This window comes from Galleria mellonella, unplaced genomic scaffold, assembly GCF_026898425.1.
Source record: "Galleria mellonella isolate WM207_F2 unplaced genomic scaffold, CSIRO_AGI_GalMel_v1 utg133, whole genome shotgun sequence".
NCBI classification, from domain to species: domain Eukaryota; kingdom Metazoa; phylum Arthropoda; class Insecta; order Lepidoptera; family Pyralidae; genus Galleria; species Galleria mellonella.
In genome coordinates this window covers 3,782,329-3,809,024 of record NW_026441990.1, presented here as the reverse complement: position 1 = coordinate 3,809,024, position 26,696 = coordinate 3,782,329, and the positions used below count along the sequence as shown (strand labels likewise).

General features: G+C 33.4%; 1 protein-coding gene across 2 annotated transcripts in view; it reads left to right on the top strand.

Moving 5' to 3' along the window:
* Positions 1-26,696, top strand: part of LOC113511136 (uncharacterized) — a 166,898-nt gene that overhangs the window by 25,367 nt on the left and 114,835 nt on the right. The window contains exon 2 of one of the 2 annotated variants that reach the window (XM_052903194.1): positions 10,460-10,515. The exons of the other annotated variant lie outside the window; for it this stretch is intronic. The gene's annotated coding sequence lies outside the window, so the exon portion shown is untranslated. The remainder of the gene's footprint in view (positions 1-10,459; positions 10,516-26,696) is intronic. 2 annotated transcript variants of the gene reach the window in all.

Below are 26,696 nucleotides of genomic sequence, written 5' to 3'. Positions count from 1 at the left end.
ATGTCGAGATTTTGTTATGATTAATTATCTTATTACAATTCTTAGTTGTGCAAAGGGCTTTACTTGTAAAGGTGTCTTTATCTCTTACAAGATCAGATTTTATCAAGATCATTTTGTAAGCTTGTATGCAAGTTGATAAAAAAGTATGTTCATAACTTATACTATAGTTGTACTATTTTTTTTTAATGGGTGATAATGGAATGGTAACCCCACCCGCGCTATCGGTATACACCGACGGGGCACCAGTGAAGGATGATAGGTGAGGATGAAGTAGGTCAGTTAGCCCATCGTGACGAATTCAACAAGAATTGTTCACGATAGTTTCCAGGCGGAACCATGTGGAGGTCGACCTAATAGGGCATATTGGTAGCAATGGGGCAGTCAAACTTCATTGTTAACAATCCCATTCCCCCCTTATAGTTGTACTGTAGGAAATAGTCCCTAATGGAGTAGTCAGAGGCATTTGTTAACCAGTGTTGCCAGATTGGCGATGTTTTTTTTTGCAATTTGGGATAAACATTTTTCTTTAAATTTTTGGAGAAAAGTGAAATAGGCTCGGGGAATTTTTAAATTTTATTTAAATTTTAAAATATAAGGTACATAACTATAGTAAAATATATAACTAAAGATATATAACGGAAAGAGAATGGTAGAGAAAATGAATGGAAGAAATGACCTTGTTTCGTCGTTCTTTTTGTGTCACATCGCAAAACGTAGGGAAAAGCGATACAACTATAGTAAACATTTTGAAAATAATATCAATTTGGAGAAAAACATATTTGACGTTTTGGTAAAAATCAAAATTTGCATCATATAAATAAACAACAATTTTATGAGTTCTTAATATTTACGTAATTATTGTCTGTGTCACTTCATGGCGATTATGATGATATTATTTACAATTTTAGTTCTGTCTTCGTCCTATACTAGTTTCGTCCAGACTAAGAGTTTATATTGTCAACAAAAATTTCACCATTTTACATCGACTCAATTTATTTTGTATTCGTTTATTTTTATAGGTTATGTCATCTGTTAAAAATACGGTTATTATTATTCAATTAGTAAATCTATAACAGAATACCGTTCCACACGACTGTTGTATTATTATATTTCTTATTTCTTATTAAAAAGTAGCAATAAGTGCTTTATATTATTCCCAAATTCGTGTATAATATAGTATATATCATATATGTGTAAGTATATTTGTTATTCATATATATTTATTCATTTATATATGTAATTTTAGTATGTATGTATATCAATAATTAGTAGTACCGCATTCGAGTATTCTGACACTGCCCTATGGTTGACTGGGAGAGAATGCTTTTAGCATTAAGTCTACCATGTACACATATTTGTACTAATGAATAAATAAATAAATATGGTATTTAATAAGAAATATTGGCAAAAGAAACGAAGTATACAGCCAAGTTTTTTTTAGTAATAGCGGAGCTTGTAATAGTAAAAAATGTCTATTTTAGCTTTCTTTTTTCTATATAGCACGTGCTCAAAGCATCTGCTCTAGATTGGAATGAATAGGCACACAATGTTGTATTGTGTATAATATAACTTGTTTAAATAGATTCTTTGTAGAATTTCGACAGATGATAACGTCAGCTGTTTGTGTATTATTGTTACTTTGGACCGTATTTTCGGAGTCTAAATGTCGAAATTTCGTTGGCAGCTCCTAGAATAGGCTTTTAGAAAAGTTTATACTCTGATACCAAAGATAGTAGGTGTATTTTCTACTGTATTTTTTCCAATTCGTAACGCTCAATTTGAAATTGTTTGCACTAAGAAGGGTTCCTGACATCTGCTAAAGTGTGACCTTTCGCCAGATGGCTATTTTGGTTTTATATCATAAAAGTCGTGATATATTTGCACGATTTAATTTATTATAGTTATGCTTAACTATAAAATTTTTGAAAATTAATTTTGTCCAATAAAAAAAAAAAATTATAAGTTGAAATTAAAAGATAATTTCGCTTGTACCCTTTGTATGCGCTGGCTGCGTACTATTTTTTATCTAGCATAAAATGTCCACCTTAACGCGAATAGGTACCCTAACACCTTGCTAACAACCCCTTTCCGCTGCCATGGAGCTGTCTTTTTAATGAATGATAATGGAATGGTTACCCCGTCTGCGCTAAAGATATATGCTGGCGGGGCACCAGATAGGGATGATAAGTAAGAATAAAGGCAGGTCCGTTAGCCCATCCTGACGAATTGCATTAGAATTAACCACGATTGTTTCCAGGGAGAATTACGTGGAGGTCGACCTGATAGGTGTATTGCTAGCAATGGAGCAGTTAGACCCCATTATTAACAATCTTTTTCCCCGCACTGAAGCTATTTTTGTTTTTTTGATGGGTGAAAATGGAATTGTAACCCCGCCTGCGTTAACGGGATACGCTGGCGGAGCACCAGTGAAGGGTGATCGATGAGAATGAAAACAGGCCAGTTAGTCTGTAATGATGAATTCATCAGGAATTAACCATGATAGTTTCCAGGGGGAATCACGAGGAGGTCGACCTGGTTGGGTATATTGCTAGCAATGGAATTTTTTAGTCTCCATTACTAACAATCCCTTTCTCCCTGCACTGGAGCTATTAGATCTCATTACTAACAACCCCTTTCTCCCCTCTAATTGTAGAGTAGGTACTACCTACTACTACCTAACACTGTATAGTGCAACAAAGTACAATGGGGGGAAAAGGATTGTTAGTAATAAGGTCTAACTTAGGTACCCATTGCCAGCAATACACCCTATCAGGTCGACCTCCACGTGGTTCCCTCTGGAAACCATCGTGGTTAATTCTAGTGTAATTCATTACGATGGACTGACTGACCTGCTTTCATCCTCACCTATCACCTCTCACTGATGCCCTGTCAGTATATACCAATAGCGTAGGCGGGGCTACCATTCCATTATTACCCATTAAAAAAAAAACAAAATAGAGGTCTAAAAAACTAGGTAACGTTGTGTTAGACATCAGACATCGCGTGTAGCTGTCGGCATTGCTATGTTGCTGCTGAACGTACGAACATTTACAAGCAACAGCTTCTGGTGTTATCTAATAAAACAAAAAACTTTTACAAAACAAGTCGACGTAGTGAGTTACTAAAAGACATTTTTTTGTAAAGTTATAAATAAATCTATACTTATAATAAATCTGTAGAGAGGTCAATTCTGTACATACATATTTCCAAAATAACTATCAGGGGGTGATTAGTGATCGATACTGATGCCAAAAATGCAATCAGTAAAATTGTTGTCTGTCTGTCTGTCTGTAAAACTACTCGACGGATTTTAACGAAACTTGGTACAATTATTCTTCATACTCCTGGGCAGGTTATAGTATACTTTTCATCACGCTACGATCAATAGGAGCATAGCAGTGAAAGGAAATGTTGGGAAAACGGGAGAAGTTACTCCATTTTTGAGCTGTCGTCGTGTGTGCAGCCCTAAAGGCCACTTATTAAAATGTAAAAATGTCCACCTGTGCGAAGCCGGGACGGGCCGCTAGTAATGAATAATTAAGAACTGTCAGGTGTCTTACACATTGACTGCGGTGCTCGCTCTGTCTCTGCGGTAGAGTGTCGAGTATGTGAAACACTACTTCAACTTTTCTACAGATTTCTAAAAGGAGGTTCGCTTCTGTTTTTTTAACGTTTGTTACCTTATAACTCCGTTAGTTGTGAACTGATTTGGTAAATTCCTTTTTTTAATCGAATGGATATACTTATAAATTGGTCCCATAGAAATCTTATCAAAATCAGATCGTTAGTTTAGTTTTTAAATCAAAATAACTGGTTTTGTAACAATTAAAATCGGGGGGGGGGGGGAAAGGGATTGTTAGTAATGGAGACTGAGAATCCCATTGCTAGCAATATACCCAACCAGGTCGACCACCTCGCAGTTCCCCCTGGAAACTATCATGGTTAATTCCTGTTGAATTCATCATGATGAGCTAACTGGCCTGTTTTCATTCTCATCTATCACCCTTCACTGGTGCTCCGCCAGCGTATCCCGTTAGCGCAGGCGGGGTTACCATACCATTTTCACCCGTCAAAAAAAAAAACAATTGAAATCGTTTTTATGTTGTGGAACATAATCTTAATTATTATAAAGTTATTAAAAAAATAATGCCTTGTAGTTGCCATACAGAATGGGCCACTGATTCCTTCCCTGTGGACGTCGTAAAAGCACTCAATAGTGGAGGGATTAGCATTAGCGTCCTTCTTCGAACATCACTAAAGCCTAACTGCGGTTCCTAAGCCGCTTGCCAAGTGTAGTAATTATTGGTAAAATTCCCCTTATGGGAAAGGCCTATTTTTTTATACAACTTAGAATGGCAAACAAGCTGACGGCCCACCTGATGGAAAGTGGTAACTGTCGCCTATAGACATGAGCAGTACCATGGACATAACAGAGTATACTGTTTCGCCCATGATATCCCCCATGCGATGCCATGCATGAGGGCTCAGGTGTTATTTCTCTGTACCCAGTAAATTCACGCCATATCCCACCCTTTTAACCGAAACACAGCCATGCAAACACAACAATGCCTATGTTCAACAGTGGACAGTAACGGCTGATATAATAATACATATATTATTTAAAAAAATGCTCATATTTGGTCATACTTGTGAGTTGATTTTTCTAAAAAAACATTAAATGTGTCTAAGAAAAGATTTTCTCTGTCATAAACACTTACAAAGCCCGGACCAGTACTGTGTGAATGGTGCTTTACTGTCCAACATTAGGGTAAAAAAAGGAAAGCGTCACGCTGTTTTCAAGGCATTTAATGCTCGATTAACCAGGCCCTATGTAGGTGCTACATTTGCAATGTTTTGGTGAAAATATTTCGAAATAAACCAACACCGTGGTAAGGAATTGTATCTTGCGAAAATGTCCCTCTATTTCGAGCTTTGTCAGAAAGAGATCAAAGGCCAAAGCAAAACGAAGTAGCCGCCATGTTGTTGAATTTTTTACGGGTCGGTGTGGCAATGTGTGCGTGAGCAGTGGTCGGCGTGTTTGGGAGATTAGACGCTGGGTTCTGTACGTATAGGTGCCGAATTAAGTTGATTGTTTATGATATTTAAAGATGCAAACAAACTGACGGTTAACCTGATAAAAAATTGACCGTTGTCTATAGAAAACATCCATTATGATGCCTGTAGTACTCCGCATGTTTTGCTATTCCAAAGAATTATATTTTTTTTAATAGATGATAATGGAATGGTAACCCCGCCTCCGTTATAGGTATACGCTTGCGATGTTAGGTGAGGATGAAGACAGGTCATCTGGCCCATCGTGACGAGTTCACTAACTATAACATACTAGACGGTTTCTAACGGAAACCGCGTGGAGGTCAACCTGACAGGTTATATTGCTAGCAATAAGGCTGTAAGTCCTCATTATAAATAATTCTCGTATCGTTACATTTATTTGATGTCTTGTTTTATTCTCTATGTTGTATAATGCAAATAAAGGATACCTATTCAGTTATTCCCCACTGAATATAATGTTATACCCCCATACATATACCCTGCAATTCCATTGCTACGTTTCACCCTCTAAACGGAACACAGCTGTTTTACTACAAACAAACAATGGATGAGAATTGAATAGTTATTAATTAGCATAGCATGACGTATGGTTACGTTGCTTTTGGCCTAATTTTGTAGATGTAACACGATCAACAAACATGATCTATGGTGAAGTCATGTTACGGAACCATTGTCTGTTCAAATTTCAAGTTCGTGTTGAGGCCGTCACGGACCATTTGGTAAAAAAATCTCGTTTCGGATGTAATTGAGCCAAGTTTAATGTTTCTGAGTTTATAAATGTATATTTTAATAAAGTTTAACATTGAATTAATGTTTGTTGGAAAAGCAAAGGGATTATATCCACATAGTTTAAAGTTACCTGCCTGGGTACCTCTGTCCCACTAGTGGTTTTGCCGTGGAGCACCTGTACTTGTATAGCAGTGTCGGTTGGACCGGTGGGAAATTATTTAAATTCATAAGCAGTAATTACAACCAATAAAGATAATTTTTCACAAAAAAAATTAAGTTGTAGCCAAAACCAGTTTTTTTTTTACTTCAAATCTAAAGTACCGTACTGATTGTGATAAAATATCTATGAGACCAATCTGTAAGTATATTTTTTCAGATAAAAAAGAAATTTTTAAATCAGCTTACAACTGGTGGAGTAATGAGGTAACAAACATATAAACAAATACAACCGAATCGACGACCTTCTTTTTGAAGTCGCTAGAAACTTAAATATATCTTCTATCAAATATACTAAAAAATCTAGATAGAGCATCGATTGTTAAATACGTCCCAAAAATATTTTGGTTTTCAAATTGTACAAAAGTGTGAAACAATAATTTTCTTAATGTAATCTATACTTATAATAAATCTGTAGAGAGGTCAATTCTGTACATGAAATATATTTCCAAAATAGCTATCAGGGGGTGATTAGTGATCGAGACTGATGCCAAAAATGCAATCAGTAAAATTTTTGTCTGTCTGTTTGTATGTTCGTTATAGAAACAAAAACTACTACACGGATTTTAACGAAATTTGATACAATTAATTATTCTTCATACTCCTGGGCAGGTTATAGTATGCTTTTCATCACGCTACGATCAATAGGAGCAGAGCAGTGAAGGGAAATGTTAAAAATGTCCACCCGTCCAAAGTCTACATCGTAAGATGCAGATGATGGTAGAAAATGCCTTTAATAATATTTCAAATATGAAAACAAATATTTATTTATTTAAATAAACTTTACTAATCAAAATAAAATAAGATACAAAAGGCGGACTAATGCTAGTACCATTCTCTACCAGTCAACCTTCGGGATGAACAGTGAATCACGAACGCGGTACCTCATTATAGGCATAGGTAAAGAAAGAAATATCGAAGTGAATTTAATTATTTGGTTCTAAAAGCTTACAGAATACATAAATATTAATTTGAACGGTATAACAAGCTGGTTGGTATTGATTAAGAGATAGAAATACGACCGTAGTACGGTATCGCTGTTGTAAATTTACACAATTTTATAGAGTCAAGGTGTCAAAGCAATCGTGTTTTTGTGAATGACTTGCAATGAAAGGAACCATTCAATGCCTCGTCACGTACGTAGATTTTAGTAACAAACGATACAAAATACGTTTTACCTCGTGATGTTGTGATGCACAGGAGATTCGACTTTATTTTCAATGATGTAAGAACGATTGAAACTTTTACACACTTAAAGTGTAAGCGAAGGCTTTCATAGAAATTTTGATGAATTCAGAAGAGCTCTAATTGCTGTAGTGATAAAGTTCATTTTCAATACAATTTTAGTAGTTTGTGAAAGTTCATTGAACCGAACGAATGCTAAGTAAATAAATAGGTGCGACTTTAAGATGCAAGTGTTAAAAAAGTGGTGGCCATTTGCGGTACTACAGTGGGTATTATTAGATAACTGATCCGTTGTACTGGACGGTCACGCGATCTAGGCAATTATCTCGAGTTAACTTTGCTTATTAGGCAGTCTAGTCTGGTCTAGCTTTCCCCGCTTTAGTTTTTTATTGTATCATCCGTTGAATTTTATTACTTGATTACTATTATTTATAACAGTTACAATGAATCTCGGACATACAATGAGTCTGTTTAAAAATATGTTTTTAAAACAAACTTTCTTAATGCATTCGTAATCCGCCATTATGTGGCTGCGGCCATTTTAAAGTGATATCATTTATTGTGTCATTACATATTGTTCAAGCTATTTCATTTGATGTCTATATAAATGTGGTTGACAGAAAATACATCATCCGCCATCTTGTGGCGACATCTATTTTGAAAGTATTACAATGTTGACAATTGCATATTGAATTTTTATTTTTTTTTTATACCACAAAGGTATAACAAGCATACATCACGTCTGATGGTAAACGGTCACTGTAGCTTATGGACGCCTGCAACACTAGGAGTGTCGGAAATCTTAATATACCATTTTTGATGAACCCTAGGGGAAACTTCGGTAGGGATCTCATTCCATAGCCTGAGCGTTTGCGAGAGAAAATTCCTTTGAAACCAATATAACTAAACGTGCATGGAAAGTTTCAGCATAATCGGATGCTAAGAAGTGTTTCTAATTCAGCTTTGATCTAATACCTTCGTGATTTAATAACTATATAATATAGAAAAAGAGCTTAAACGCGATAATCAGTCGGTATTGAAAAAATATTTTTGCATTTGATAGCTCATTTCTTAAGGGAGGTTATAAGCTATTTATCATAATGATATGACCACGACCGAAGCCGCGATGTAAAGCTAGTTAGGTAATATTTAAACATTAAATTGTATACAAAAAATGGTAGGTAACTTCAGTCTTGTGAGATGAGACTAGTGGAGCATGAGACTGGTATTTTTTATTCCAATTCTGTTAGTAGATATTATACAAAGTCCTCGATACGGTGTCACTCGAAATTAGCTGGTTTTTCTTTTCGTTGCCGGTGGTCTATTTGAGTGTGACATTTTTTGTCACATTAAATCGAGTACTGAGTTGGTATTATGACCTTTTATAGGAGAACACAAAATTGCTTTTTACACTTTATTAGACGGTGTAAATGAAGAGGTCGGTTTATATATACCAGAGGGAGACTTTGTACAAAAGTCGTTTGCTTGGGTACTGCTGTCCCATTTGTGTTTCAACCGTGAAATAGTTGTGTTTACATGGCTGTGTTTTGGTTTGAAGGGTGGGATATGGCAGGGTACAGAGGCATAACACCTGAGTCCACAGGAATGGCGACGCATGGAGGGTATCATGGGTGAAACAGTATACTCTTATTTATATATTTATTATGTCCATGGTGCAGTACCATGGTCATGTCTATAGGCGACGGTTACCACTTTCCATCAGGTGGGTCGTCAGCTTGTTTGCCATTTTAAGTTATCTGAGTAACAAACTCAACAGATTTTAAAAATTCTTTCATTTATAGAAAGCTTTGTTATTAAAGAGTAATACAATTATATATATATATATATATATATATATATATGCTAAACATCTCGTCATTCAATGGTATGTTTGAATTCACCTTTGAAACCTCTATTTTGTGGAGCAAAATTTAACTTTTCAATCGGAAGGTTTTAATCTATGTACATTTTTGAACCGACTTTAAAAGGAAAGAGGTTCTCAATTCGGTTATACTTTTTTAACTCAGAACCCCGTCAGTTCTATACTAATTTGGATTTTTTTTTTTCTAAAAAGACATACATTCAAATTAGGCCCGTAGAACATTCATCAAAATCGCTTCCGTAGTTTAGTTTTTAGATCGAAAAACCATGTTTTAACATTAATTATACACACAATCATACCTACTTGTACAACAATTAGTCCATTACCTTAAGGTTATCTTGAAAAGATTGCTCTAAGCAATAAGACCGCCTTACTGTACTTATACAATTGTATCGTTGTGTTTGTAAAGTGTCTTGCTTATTCCCTATATTGTATAATGCAAATAAAGTATATTCATTCATTTTTAAGTTTTGTCACAATTGTAGTAATTTTTTATGTTGGACATAATCTTTAATTATTTACCGTTGAAGTAGATTTTTTCTTATGAAACAAAAAATTGCCTTATCTAATATTTGCCATTAAGTATTTTGCTAACGTTTACGATAACTATTTAGCTATTTCCGGTAATCGTTTTATGTGAAATCTGTTTATAATAACTGTTAAAGGAAACGGCTAATCATTCTATAACAGTTATGTTTAGTTATTTATACACGTGAAATGAGAAATCCCCTGTACCGTAAGTGTAACTTACATTACATAGTCAATAAGTTTTTGAGTGTTTGTTTTTATGACTGTGCAGTTATTAGGATGTAGCGTTTGATGGGTTTTCCCACGTATTTTATAAGAAAGGTTTAATGTAGTTTTGCATGACATAATAGCCTAATTGGAAACTAGTATCCATACATACATACCATCTTCATTACGTACGTACTGAAGATGGTAACCCGTATTACTAGATGGGTTGGTGTCCCTCTTTTTCATTTAGGATGGTATGTGACCTTCCTATGTATGATCTGTGATCTATGTATGGTATGTGCTATCCTTGGCTGATATGGTTATATATGCCATGTTATTATAGAATAAAAATTGTATCCCACAAAAAACCGACTATTGTGACAAAACCTGTTATTTTGATTTATGAACAAAATTACTCTATACTACAACTACTGTTGATATTTTTTTTTATAAAATTAATCTGTAAGTATACTTATCCTTTCAGATAAAAAAAAATATTTTCCATATCTGACTGACAGAGTTGTAAGGTAACTTATATAAAAAAATGCAACCGAATTGAGAACTTCTTTCATTTTAAAGTCGATTAAAAATGAATTAATGAATATTTATTTTTAATCATGTCTGTTTATTTATTTTCAGGTACGCTCACCTTGCGTTGTTTGCACAAAAATAGACATGTGAATCCGCAGCATGAAGTAAGTGGTAATTAATTTGAAAAATTTTAGGTTTTGGTTGAAATTCTATATCGGGAACCTCTGATCGTAATCTCCTTTTCCTAATGGTCATAGGTCGAAATATAATAAAATATAATATAATACTAGTTCTTCGACTTTGCTGGCGTGATTCAGTATACGAGTTTAAGTGTCCTGTTTTTAGATGATTTTTATTCCTACTCTATCTATATAATGTAAGTCTATGTTATAAAATCTACCCGTGTTCCAAATATCATTTAAATACATTCAGTAGTTCCATCCATTCAAATATCGTCACAAAATTTCTCATTTATAATAATGGTAGTGTTAGTAATGATTTTTTTTATTTAAAGAATTTAAGAATTTGGTAATTATAAGCAATTAAATAAAAAAAAAAAAACTAATTAAATCTCTAATCTGAAATGGCGAAGATCATAGTCGTAACAAGAATTGCCGCATTTCGTATTCACTAGCTCTGTAATTATTGTTACAAAGCAGTGAATATCTCGCGATCACTTTCCTCATCATCTATGTATTGTGGTGATGATGCAACCTCGTGGAAACTATGACAGGTTGCCGCTACGATTGTCTCGGCGTATGGAAATGTGGGGCGTCTAAGAAAAAAAAAGATATGGCAGATGATCTCGTTTTTCGCTAATGCCAAAGAAAGGGTAAGATTTTTCCTGTGTAGCAATGTATCATAGATTAACAATACATAGATGGAGCGTCTAATTATAGTCCTTTTATATACAAGTTTAATGAAAAGGTAATCGAGTTTTGATAAAATTATCAAAGAAACATTATCAAAATTAAATTAGTGACACATAAATATAATACGTAATTAATTAATTGAATCATATAATACTAGCAACCCATAAAAATTTTTCGTGGTTATTTAGAAAAAAAAAAACTTTCATATTATTCGCTGATAATGTGCCATTTTAATTAATATATGTATATAATATTATAATTTTATTTCTTGTACAGGAATGCAATAAATTTAAATTAATAACAAATCATCTGATCTCTAAAATATTATGAATCGAATAACTATTATTAGCTGGCCATTTTTCTCTAAGTCATATTTGAGATTAATGACTTCATTAAGCAATTAAGCGTTGTTGTATAGCCAATTAAAAATCTAATATCTTTATTTACATCACAAATCACAATCAGACACTAGGTTATGGTAATGTTACAAGAATTCTAAAATCATGAATACAATGCGAACATTCGAACGTGGGATTTAGATGCACAAGTATCACGTGAACAGCAACTGTGATATCTTTGTAACAGGTCACGTGACGCAATAGTTATATCACTGCGCGTCACGGTAAAGTACTTTAAACAGTGGCAACCCTGTTTATTGTGATCGGGCATTTGTCGCAATTTTCTGTAGGAAAATGTATGTTCTCGAAGTTTTTGGAGTAAAATAAATTTGGGTAAATTTAGTGATAGATTATGTTTTTTGTAAAATATACAATTGTAAATTAAGGTAACAATATGAAGGGAATAAATCAACGTAAAGAACGGAGTTTTATCGTGGTATAGTGGTTACATTGGCAAAACCATATGACAGAAATAAATAAAATACTTCAAATTAACTAATCATTGTGAGTTCCAGCACAAGTTTGTGATAGGGTTATAATAAAATTGTGTCACAAAAAAAAAATTCAATTGCTGTAAAATGAAATACTAGTTATTTTGATATAAAAACTAAACTATCGACCGATTGATTCGATAAAAATTTTATCAAAATCGGTTACAGATTTGTAAGCATATCTTTTCAGATAAAAAATAATTTTACCAAATTGAAAATAAATTTTTTATTTGAAAAAATATGCTTATAAAAAAACAAAAATTATGCAAAAAAATAATTATACTAAATTTACAATTGTCGCAGTTATGACTCGAATTCGGGCATATTTTTTATGTTTATTACATAAATTTTGAATTAAGAACCTTCTTCTTTTGTAAGTTGAAAATGAAGAAATTAATCTCAATTTAAAAAAAAAATAGCTTTTATTTGCGACTTCGTGTGCGTGATTAGGATATTTACTTACTAATCAGTTAATCAGTGAGTATGCCCTGGTTATGTGGACGAAGTCGCATGTAAAAGTAAGTAATTTTATATGTAAAGTATTAGTTGAAAATTAAAAACCCTACCTGGCAACACTGAAGAAACTTTCGATAATACGAAATACCAATTGTTCATACAAAAATGGAAGCGATCGTGTCACTTGATTTGTCAACGGTGATTTTATTTATGTGCACGTGTACTGCTGTAGTGATGTTGTAATAGTAGCTTTATTATAGCCGATTTATAGCCTGTGATATTTATCGTGACAGTTATACTCTTAACAGTTGTACTGTGGTCACCATACAAACACTTGTTAATAGTCGTAACTTCGTTTACATAATATTAAAAAAGCTTTATTCACACGAGTTGAAAAAACAAACGAATAAACAAAAATAAATAAATGCAATCTTTTATTTAAGTTTTTTTTTATTTTTTATATTAACTGAATAATCAATATTTATTTATTTGTTAATGACAACAACAACAATAAATCTAGAATCTCAATGTGATTAAATTTTTAACCGATTTTGTTTTTTTTTTTGTTATGTTATCGTCTAAAGTTTAATATTGATTTTCTGATGATCAATCAATACTGTATGTAATATTTCCGTGTAGTCCCGGTATAGAAATGGCAACTCCTTCCTCCTGTCCTCCTTCGCCAAGCGTGGTAACTACTGGCAAACCGCCCCCCCTGCTATGTTAAGCAGTGGTCAGTTAACAGCAGTAAATAGAAAGAAAAGTTGCACAGGTTTTTTTAAAAAACTTTGGCTTCGGCCCTTCACAGGGCATACATATGAAGATCTTCGTGCATTAGCTACAATTCGGTAATCTCTTCGGAGAGACCGAGGGTTTTGTCTGTGCAGTACAAGATCAGGTTGTTAAGGCGAACAATTACCGAAAGCATTCTTCAGACGAAAACACAGCATGCAAATACAACTGCATCACGGCAGTAACACGAATGGGATAGAGGTAGGTATTAAAGCGGATGACTTTTGTATAAAGTCTTCCTTTAGTAATATTAAAATCCAATGAAAACCTCCTTTATTAAAGCTTCGAAAGCGGCCGTATATCAAGTAGGTAGTGCTTGAATTTTATACCGTCATAAATAACAATTAATATTGGCTCTTAAATGGAACTTCCTTATATCCTTCACTCCATCAATTCATCAATCTGCAACAGTGCAACGTAATTTATTACGGGATCTATAAATTCAGTTATTATTCTCATAAGCATTGCTCCATACGGTACGCGAGTTCGTAACTCGATAACCGGTGTGGGTTTTGAAAACACAAGAACTGATTATGTATTTTAATATTAGAGCTAAAACCTAAATGTCTGTATGCAATTTGATATTTATAGTTCCGTGGGATTATATAGCATTTCTTAGTAGATCAGGTCACTTAAGACTTTGAATAGGCTGACGGCCCACCTGATGGAAATTTGTAATCGTTACATATGTATGTAGGTAGAATTAGTAAGAAGAAATAAAAATAATTTTTATTGAAGTAAATTTAATTTTTACACGATATGTCAATAATAATTTATGATTTTTAGTTCCACAAAAAAGAATAAAAACGAATTATTTTGATTTAAAAACGATATTACTGATCAATTTATTCCTTTCAGATATGAAAAGAATTTTTCAAATTGATTTATAAATGACGGAGTTATGAAGTAATAAACTAAAAAAAAAATAATCAAATATAGAATCTTCTTCTTTTTTAAGTTAGATTGAAAAAAGTTTTTATTTAGGAGCACAGTCAAGTTTTTTAAATTAAGCAATATAGGGGTATATAGGTACAATCAACAGGTACAATAATGTCGTCCCTGAGGGCTGTGGTGCTTTCATTGGGTGAAAATGAAATAGTAACTCCGTTTGCGTGGGGGAAAGGAATTGTTAGTAATGAAGACTAAGAATCCCATTGCTAGTAATATACCCAACCAGGTCGACATCCTCGCGGTTCCCCCTGGAAACTATCATGGTTAATTCCCGATAAATTCATCATGATGTGCTAACTGGCCTGTTTTCATTCTCATCTATCACCCTTCACTGGTGCTCGGCCAGCGTATTCCGTTAACAAAGGCGGAGTTACTATTCCATTTTCACCCATAAAAAAAAAGAACTCTGCTTGCGTTATCGGTATACGCTGGTGGGGTACCGGTGAGAGATAATAGGGGAGGATGAGAGCAAGTCAGCTGACCCATTGTGATGAATCAGTAAACCACTACCACAGTGGTTTATTCCAGGGAAACCGCGTGGAGGTCGACCTTATAGGGTATATTGCTAACAGTGGGGTTGTTATAACTCATTTGTAACAATCCCCTTCCTTGTAGTGCTCTGCATCCATACCTTGTAATTTCCCAGCCATATCCCTTCAAACAGAAATATATATGTATATTCTATATTGCACTTGTAAATTATATAGATAATACATTTATAAATATTGTAAGCAAGAACAGACTTATCTCTGATGGAAATGCATGTAGTTAGCGGGCAGTTAAAGTGCACGAGTGCTGTACGGACAACATATTAATATATATTATAATATTACGTAAACATTATATCTACCTACTTATGAAATGAAACGAAATGAAATGACTTTACTTTCTTATTACAATCCTGTGGTAAGGATGTGTCGTCATTATAACGACTTACTGCTCGATCACAAATCCATCGACATATTCGGTACAAAATATTTGCTCTTTAGGAAGAACTTGTTTTCTATTTTGTAATATGATTGAAAATATTTTTTTTATATAGATTTATCTTTTATATATTTATATGACATTTTAAGTATTTTCATTATTTTATGTGTTTGCTTTTCATGAACTACTCAAGCTGTGCACATAATGTGATTGGATTATAACCTAGCCGAATCACAAATGTAACTATTATTTAAGTTTTTTATGGTTGTGATCTGTTTTATGTGCCAATAAAATAAAATAAAAATGAATTTATTTTGCTAGAATGTATGTAGTTTTCGATGAAAGGGGTTTACATTTCCCATATACATTCTGCCTCGTATGTCGGCGTGAAAATTATTAACATATGAAAAATTTACATAATTCCACATTATATTTCCCCTTATTAGTCATACTATTTACTATTTAATACACACATAATTTATTCCAGTAAATAGAAAAGGAAACATAAGAGTCAAAGTGTCTCCAGTATAGACTGTCAAGTACATTTGTTTTTTTTTAGTAAAATATTTATTAATGGTAAAAAAATTATTACATAACAGCCAATTCCTAAGTTTATATAATAAATATTAAAAAAAAAAAAAAAAAAAAAATATATATATATATATATATATATATTACTATCTACATTAGAAATTTAGTTTAATGATTGTAAAATATGACAGTTATATTTGAAAAATAAAAATGAAAAGAAAAAAAAATTCATTCATACGTAACAGCTGTTTAACAGCAGAAACTCGAGTAAGACATAGGTAAACAAGAGGACGACTTTTGTACAAGGTGCATTAGTATGTATGTATATATAATAGTAGCCACTACGTGTACCAATTATTGTATAATATAAGACGTAACGCACATATTTGTAATAGAGTCATTATTGAACAATGTATCAATAGATCGATCAAGTACATAACAATTACGCAAAAAGCTGTAACTCTAGTCTTTTTTTATTTCAGCTACCGCCACTTATACAATCGCGTTATTTCATTAAATTATAAGTATATGTGGACTAGGTATTCGTGTTTATTTGTTTATTTAATTTTTAAATAGTCAGTGAGGTGGAAAGGGATTGTTAGTAATGAGATTCAACAGGCCCATTACTAGTGATATACCCTAACAGGTCGACCCGCTCGTGGTAACCATCGTGGTTAATTTTTAATGGTGATGAACCTGCTTCATCTTCACCTGTCATTTCTCACTGGTGCCCGCCAGCGTATACCGATAGCACAGGCGGGATTACTATTTCATTATCATCCATAAAAAAAGTAATTAGTGAAGTTCTAACACTGCGTAAGTCAAAATTTGGCATTTTACAAGACAGCAAATAAAGTGTATTTCTGTTTAATTAATTAATTAATTGCATTTATATTTATTTGCATGCTTACATAGTGCAGATTAGTTGTTATAGTTTAATAAGTAAGTACATAAGACATCGATAGATTTACTGTATAAAATCCTAATTGGTGGGTTTATAAAAATAAAAAAAAAAAGTAACTATAGCCTATGGATACCTGCACCACCAGGGATGCCACATTGCTCTGCCAACCTTGAAGAAACTTTAATACACTCTTTATGAAGAACTACGTACTGTAGTCTCTAGGGAAAACCTCGTCAGATTGCTAATTTCATGGCCTGAGCGTTACGGAGAGAGAAAACTTATCTGAAAAGAAAAAAAACTGGTTTTTATTTGTAACAAAATTTTCAATTGTGGTCAAATAAGATGAGTTGCGTTAAAAATATCACCAACCGTACCATACAGGGGGGAAAAGGATTGTTAGCAATGGAGTTTGGCGGCCCCATTGCTAGCAATATACCTTATTAGGTCGACCTCCACGTGGTTCCCCCTGGAAACCATCGTGAACAATTCTTGTTGAATTCGTCACGATGGGCTAACTGATCTGCTTCATCCTCACTTATCAACCTTCACTGGTGCCCCGCCGGTGTATACCGATAACGCGGGCGGGGTTACCATTCCATTATCATCCATTAAAAAAAACCATACCATACATACTTTAAATGAACATTACACTTCTTTCGTGTGAAGTCGGGTAAAATTTCGCCGATTACTTCATGTAGATTCGAGTGTTTACGTCACGTTGAATGTAAACTAGATTCACTTTACTACATATGGAGGTCCAATAGACAAGTTAATTTGTAAGATTCGAATAGACAACAGTATAACAATTATCGAATAAGACTCGTTGATAATTATGTATTGTATCAGTACATAGGCGGTCAGGCTATTATCTTATTGTGACAATCTATGTCAGGGTTAATATTATATGTGTGTATTTATGTCTGTATGTTGAGGAAGGTGTATGGACGACGACGCAAACTATGGCCATGTATTATGACAGCATTGAACACTTTGAAGCCTGTCAATAGTTGATGGGATATTTAAATGGAGTATTATAAACCTTAACAGTCTGTAGTTAAAGTTGAAATTTCAGTAACTGTTACAGTAATTGCAACTGTTAAAAAAATAACAACATACGAATTGGTTTATTGAATTTTTACCATTTCCGTCGAGAATATTTGTTCGTGTTGTCATCTTTTATTTATTAATTTATTCTTCATTGACCACATTATTTAATAAATGTTCGGTACAAAAGACGGACTTAATGCTACATAGCATTCTCTCTTAGTCAATGTTTGGAAAAATAGAAATGTAATTATGCGGTGAAAAATTGAAAATTGTTGTAGATATATATATATATATATATATATATATATATATATATATATATATATATATATATTTTTATTTTACCAGAGGGAGACTTTGTACAAAAGTCGATTGCTTGGGTACCTCTGTTCCATTCGTGTTTTAACCGTGAAGCAGTTGTGTTTGCATGGCTGTGTTTCGGTTTGAAGTGTGGGATATGGCGTGAATTTACTGGGTACAGAGGAATAACACCTGAGTCCTCAGGAATGGCAACGCATGGGGGGTATCATGGGCGAAACAGTATACTCTGTTATGTCATAAATATATATATATATATATATATATATATATATATATATATATATATATATATATATATTTTTTTAAATTATAGTTATACATAATATTAAAACGATAGCTGTCATTGTACAATCTTTCTACAGTAGGTATAAAGATGGTAAATAATGACTCACCTGGTAGTATGCAGTTAGTCTCGTGTGCATTGCTAATATGAACCTTGAATCCTTATCTAGGTTCTCTGGTGACATCTCTCATTACATGAACATAACCTTAAAAATATTACAGAAGTGGTAACCCTATTCTAATGTTGATTTTTTTTTAAATGACGTGCAACCTTATATCCTTATGTAGGTAGTTATGCGTGTACAGCTCTGGAGAAAAGCTAATGTTATCTTATTAATATAATAAAATTTTAATTTGACTGTATGTATATATTAAAAAATATATATATATATATATATATATATATATATATATATATATATATATATATATATATATATATATATATATATATATATATATATGTGTGCAATAAGAGCAAAAGAAACTAAAATAATCATTTTTAAAAATTGTGTCTGTCTATCTGTATGTTTGTTCAATGATATCAAGCAAAAACTATTGCGACAAACTAGATAATTTGTTTTAGCCACATCTGCGGCTTCCACATTTGTATTTCTGAAGATCTAACTTAAAGACTGTGGTGTATATTTTATCTTTATAATTAAATAAAAAAAAAAAAAATTAAATTCCATCGATGTTCTTAATTCTGAATCTTTGTGTATAAAGTAGTGGGCAAAATGCTAGTACTTTATAAAATGCTCAAACTGTAGTAAAGTATAGATATTCAATTATGACGAAACATGGACAAAGGTAGTTACAGACAGTATTTACATAGTCGCTGCTCAGTTTACGGCCCATTCTATGCAGTTTCAGCCCACTTGTTCTTACACAAGTTAAAGAAATCAATGTGCTACTACAAGTATACTATACATAGGTTTTGCTAACTTCCACGTTTATAGAATTAAATTTTTTATGTTACTTACCAAAGGGAGACTTTGTACAAAAGTCGATTGCTTGGATACCTCTGTCCCATTCGTGTTTCTACCGTGAAGCAGTTGTGTTTGCATAATTGTGTTTCGGTTTGAAGGATGGGATATGGTGTGAATTTACAGGGTACAGAGGAATAACACCTGAGTCCTCAGGAATGGCAACGCCTGGGGGGTATCTGGGGCGAAACAGTATACTCTGTTTTGTCCATGGTACTGCTCATGTCTATAGGCGACGGTTACCACTTTCCATCAGGTGGGCCGTCAGCTTGTTTGCCATTCCAAGTAGTATAAAAAAGAAGTGTAGTCCCGAGATAGAATGAGCCATCCCTTCCTTTGCCGTGGTTGTCGTAAGAGGCGACTAAGGGAACTTAGTGCTCTAAGGATGAGAAGCAGCGTACTTTTGTAATACGCTTGGCAGGTGGGTTGACAACCGCAATAAGGCTTTGGTGATGTTTTAAGAGAGACGCTACTGCCCTCGACCATTAAGTTATCTTAGTCCCCTTTTACGTCACCTACGGGAAAGGAAGTTGTGGTCCATTCTATGCCTGGGCCACACAGCAAAAAGGTGTAATATGGCAGTGATAAGGTATAGAGGTATACCTGAATCTGAGAGAAAGAAATAGAGATAGCAATCAACGCCTTCATTGCATGCAAAATATCCCTTATTATGTTGACCTCCATATAGTCCCTGGAAACCATCGTGATTAATTCCTGGTGAATTCATCACAACAGGCTAATTGATCTGACTCAATTTCGTCATTTCATTCTTCACTGGTATAATCGTTAATGCAGGTATACCGCTCCATCTGTACCCATCAAAGAACGCTTGACTCCTAGTGAATAGCAATGCATGAAGGATACTATGGCCTTATGGTGTTTTTTATGTTATCGTGATACCTCCAATTGGGATGTAAGCATAAGAAAATCTCATATTTTCATACAAAGTTATCGGCTTAAATGTGAACGCGGTTTCAACGTAATTTTTTTTTTCAAATTTGGGATGCAGTACTAAAGTTCCGACTGTGTCGAAACAGAGGCAAGCTTACTCACATGATAAGTACCTATACGGTCGGTTTACAACCCATTCAGCGCTGTTCCAGCCCACTTGTACCAGCAGATTGCCGCGCACTCCTACGCAACCTTTAGATCAGTATCAACAACCTCAACTATAAGTAAAAACCAAGGGTATCCGCACAATTATAAGCTTGGGAACTCGTTGCACATAATTGTTCATGTATTATTGTTTCACTTTTGTTTAAACAATCGCGTGGTTGCGAAGTAGGAAACTCTATGAACCTAAATGATGACTCGTGTGAAATCGCGCGTGGTGGCTATGAGGTATTTTGTTAAACGCTGTTCAGGAATGTACCTAATTACACTGATTTGATTACAATACCTTGTACTTTACAGTTTTTATGTAGGTATTGTAGAGGGCGCTTTAGTATTACGTGTGAACAGTTTTTTTTATTCGGCCCTAATGTTTTTTAATTTGCCTCACATATTAAAGTGTGGGTTTGGATAAAAATCTTTAAATTATAGCAAATTTTTATTAGTTCCACAGTTCCACTATATAAAGACTGTACAAAGTTATGTGCATTTGTAATTATCTCAGCTATCATTTCTGCAACTAAGCAGAGATGTACTTGAATGACTGTGTTTATGTTTGAAGGATGGTACATGGCTGTGAATTACTAGGTACAGCGACATGACACCTTATACTCATACATGTATGACGTTTGAGGTTCATGTTATTCAATTCATAGTACGCCTCATGTTTATAAGAGATGGTTACCATTTATCACTAGATAGATAGGTCGTCAATTTGCTGTTCTAAGTTGCTAAAACAAAGGGCATTTCGCCAGCCTGTTGATTGGCATAAAAATAAAAAGAATTTCGCCGCTTGTAATAGTAACTTTTATTTGAGAAATAATATTTAGGTAGTATGCGATGAATCTTTTAAACATGATAACATACATAAATTTATACCGAAGTGCAGCAACGTCGGAATTGCCTGTTAATTTTCAATAATGATTAAGCAATTTTCCATATTTCTGAATACTTATTAAGCATTATAACCATGCTTTCCTACCACAAAAGTTTCCAAAATTAAATTTTTCATTGACACCTATTAAAATTTCAGTTCCCTATTGGGGCCCTGATTAAATCATCACTCAGGAATAATGATAAAAAGTTGTATCCCGCGGCTATGCCCATCTGTTTAAATAAAGTATCCTACATAGTAAGTTAGGATATAACCTACCCGTGTACTAAATTTCATTTAAATTCGTTCAGTAGTTTTTGCATGAAAGAGTAATAAACACTCATCCATCCATCGTTACAAACTTTAATTATTATTATTATATTAATAGGATTATTTAATTGTTATAATGTCAAGGTCGGACTCTTATATGAACACCGTTAAATAATAAAATACCTATTTCATTTGTTATAACACGAAGTCATCATTTTAAATCAAGTGCATATTTTTATACTAATGTGCTGACAAACAAGTTTACGGTTCGTCATATTTTATTATGTATGTCTTTCTGTTTTATTATCAAGCCTCACTCTTTTATTTATTGCCCTCTTAAGCTATTTTAATTACTTGATTTATAATATAATTATTTACATTTATAAATCAGGCAACTTTATAGGTTTATCTCAAATTTATTAGTCTTCTCTAAACATTGGTAGAATCCATGCAAGTGAAATCAGTGGACTAATTAAAATTCCCGATTTGAAAGAGTTTTTAATTGGGACATAAATAATTCCACGCGGCCGCTTATGTCTTGCAGATAAACAAGTCCTATGTAATTTGTTTGAGCGGATATTCTGATAATTGTAATTAATATGCAAAGACATGTGTCGGGGGTTCAATACTTCGGCCCTGCGCCGTCTCACCATACGTGTATACGTGTCGAACGTGGTACGAGTCTGACTAATCTCAGGAATAGTCGTGGACAAGATATAAGCGGAAGCGATTTCAATAATCGAGCAATGCTAATCGAAAAAAGCATTATTGTTTCTGACTTGTTACTCGTGATTTCTACATGACATTTGTTTTGATGCCATATAACTCTAAAAGAGGAATGACTTATGAAATAAACAAGAAATCTTTTTGGTGTTAGTCTGTAATCTGTAAAGAATGTGGTGTTGTTTATATATATGAATATATAAAATTTGCCATATTGCAATGGATGACAATAAAAATAGTAACCCCTCCCACGCTATGGGTATATACTAGTGGAGCACCAGTGGGACTGATAGGTGAGGATAAAAGCAGGTCGGTTAGCCCATGATGACGAATTCTACAAAATTAATCACGATGGTTGGAATCTATCAGAGAGAACCGCGCGAATGTCGACCTGATAGAGTATTAAAAGTTGTTAGACCGCATGATTAGCAATCTCCTTCTTCTTTAATGGTATAGTAATCCCCATCTAGCAATTGGCATATGCTGGCGTCAGTACCAGATATCAGTGTGATGATGAGTAAGGATTAAGTCAGGTCCGTTTGCCTATCGTAACGAATTCGTTAGGAATTTACAATAGTTTCCAGAGAAAATCACGTGGGGTTCAACTTGAACAGGGTACAATGACAATGCGAGATGAGGACAAGCTTTACTAAGAATGCCTCCCTCTTCCCTCTCGAATGGTATAGTAGTAAATTTCATTTGAAGATTTTTAATATGACTTTAATTTGATCCCAATCAGATTACGTCAAGTCAGCCTACAAACAAAGGTCCAGTGTGTGGGTGGACCAAATCGGGCATCGATATCAAAAAGCAACTTCATGGAAACAAGAAAACACATTATCTTGTCCCAAAACGTTTATTATGTAAAGTGAATTATTATTCCAAGATTCAGCTTATTTATGGTCCACAGTGCCTACCTTGTATGTCGAAATGGATGCAAAATGTGCTCAGTTGACCTCAGATTGTATATCGTACGACACGGTATGACCACATCACATTTAAACTAATTGTAAGTAATAAAAGTTTTGTTATTAGTGCAATAGTTTTAAGTTTAAAGATTTTTTGAAAATTTGCTTTTTTATTATTAGCTTTTTACCGGCTACTTCGTACTGTGGATTTCAGAAGTAGGAACACAAATGTGAAAATAGAATCCCATTTGGTATAGTAGTTTTTGCGTGATACCGGAATAAACATGTAGACAGACAAAATTTCAGAAGTTATTGATTTGTCGTCTATTGACCTTAATTTACATATAAAGATATTTTCATATTAATTTTTCTTAAATATTTCCCATGAACAAACGTCATCTAGGTACAATTTTATTATATGGTAACATAACTGTTTTCTTAATGTCGAAATTAAAATTTTGTAGTTTAATTGCGATTTACGGTGAACTAACATCATACAAATGATCAGTAAAAGATATTTATATCTGTTTTCACTACCAAATATATATTTTATGTACAAAAAAATCTAAAATAGCAGTACAATGAATGGGCTAACTGACCAGCTCTTTCATGCTTTACTATCATCAATTACTGGTGCCCCGCTAGCGTATATTATTAGAAGGTGGGGTGGATTATCATTCCATTATCACCCTTTGAAAAATCAAACTTAAACCTCATCGTCTCTTAAGATCAGGTAAGATAGTGATCAAATACACTCAAATTTAATATATATGTACATAAAAGAAGTTTCTTCAACATAAAATTAAAAATAAAACAATAGAAATTCAATATCACAAAATGTGTATGTGCATATGGTCCGCCCCCGCTTCAGCCTATAACTTGCGGCATATACAAAGACTTGTCGACCTCTGATCACCATATCTGTACAGATGATGCTTGTATTTTAACCACAAGTGCCCATTCTTTAGTGACACGATGCACTTGTATGAAATTGTATATTAATTTAAGAGTAAAGTAATATAAGAAAAAGGATTTCAATAGCATACCATAAAAAGCAATTATTCAAATTTATATCAAGATATTTCAAATAAATAAATGTATAAATATTATTATGGAGAAATCTCGACTAGTTTTTTTTAGTTTATACGAGATGATATATAACGAATAGTGAATTATTTTAGTATTATACAGATCAATAATGTGCGATAACGAAATTTTTTACATTAATGTCAAAGTAAAAAAAATCTATAAAAATAAAATCGAAAGAAGGTCAATATTTGGATCAAATTTTCCTCCTAAATTTAGCAGTGGACAATATTTTTTGTACAGCTCTCCCAAGCAGCGTGTCCGGCGAACTCGATTCACCTTATTTTGGGCGTTCAAGGCTGAGATGAGTGGAATTTTTTGTCGATGGTGAATCGATAGCAGGAAAACTAAAGTTCAAATATTATTTTGTACTTCAACATATCAAAATTTGTATTCATTTAATAAATCCATGTGAAGGTTTTATATATATATATATATATATATATATATATATATATATATATATATATATATATATATATACTATATTATTTAAAAGGAAAATACATGAAAGAGGTAACATAATTTTTCGTGAGTGTGTCACAGTAACACAAAATGGTCACAACTGAGTTTATTGCTTTGCCCTCAAAAGAGTAAAATCTATATTCTGTTATGGTCAAAAACCAAAAGCTGAATACTAAATAGATGTATTGTAAATATAAATTCGATTACCTTCATCCTTCATAAATATATTCTAATGCTCTTATTAATAAAAATCAAACAAATCTCTTATCAAATTGTCAAATATCTTACAAATCTAATTTAGCTATTTGAACTCTTTTGTCTCTTTCTTTTGTACAAAATTCTTAATTTGAAAACAAGTAATAGTTAAAATAGATTTGTAGAATATTTTAGTTTTTATGAATCATGTTTCTACCAAAGCAGTTGTGTTTGCATGGCTGTGTTTTGGTTTGAAGGGTGGGATATAGCGTGAATTTACAGGATACAGAGGAATAACACCTGAGTCTTCAGGAATGGCAACGCATGAGGGGTATCATGGGTGGATAATAGTATATTCTGTTATCTCATATCTATAGGCGACGGTTACCACTTTCCATCAGGTGGGCCGTCAGCGTATTTGTCATTGTAAGTAACAAAATAAAAAAAAAAAGAATAAGGGGATCAACCTTTAAATTCGGCCACAGCATTCGGATCAACAAACCTTGATACGTTTTCATACATTAAACGCACCGCCCATCAATTCGTACGATTATAATCACCTTGCGGACAAAAAAAAATATATTACACTTGGTCGATAAACAAAAAAGTAGACGTTTAAAAAAACTAATGGCAACTCCAATGTCAACTCAATTGTAACACCTGTGGAGACTATTTGCGATATATTTTTTATATAGCAACTTTAGCTGTATGTTCCTTATGTCTTTGTATCGGTACAAATACATTTGGTAAAAAAAATTGTAAACACACATGCACACTAACACATACATTTTAAATATAACTTAATTCTAAATATAGTCACAATAACCATGTAAATGTAAAATAATCTTGTACATTATTTTCATATTAGCTTTTAACTGTCCACTGCTAAACATAAGCCTTCCTCTTTAAGTTTTGCCAGTTGTTGCCACGCTTGGCAGGCGGGTTGGCAACCGCTGTTATTCTTTGGAGATTTTTTTAGAGGGACGCTGCTGCTCAACCCTCGTCCTCCCTTACAACACCCACGGGATCTTCTCAGTAGATAACGACATTTCGAACCCAGCAGTATAATCATAAAAAATGACGATTTAAAAGAGCTTGTGAACAAGTATATTTTAATAAAGATTATTTTTATTCTATTCTATAAAAATAGAGAATTTGATGTTTTGTTTGTAGTGGACAAATTCGAAAAATATTTAACCGATATTTTTTTTTTGATGGGTGATAATGGAATGGTAACCCCACCCGCGCTATCGGTATACACCGGCGGGGCACCAGTGAAGGATGATAGGTGAGGATGAAGCAGGTCAGTTAGCCCATCGTGACGAATTCAACAAGGTCGACCTAATAGGGCATATTGCTAGCAATGGGGCTGTCAAACTCCATTGCTAACAATCCCTTTCCCCCATTTAACCGATATTGAAAATTCTTTCACCCATAAAAAGCTACAGTACAGAGTAATATGGATTACATTTCATTAAAAAAAAAGTGCGAAACGAGTATATCTTTAGTTAGGACCTGCGATCCGAAATGACTAAGCTGTCAAAGTCAAATAAATTAGTCTATACTATCTATGATTCAAAATTTACCAAATCGTGATGGAGAAGAATCCTATTTGAAGAAATATCTCTAATCTATCTTTAGTTAAAAATATTTAAATTTAGAACGGGGAATAGTGTCAGAAGTAAATTTTGCTTTGTAGTAAGTAATTAAGGCGCTTTATACTGTACACCGTCCGGCGTTCACTGATCGAGCACAA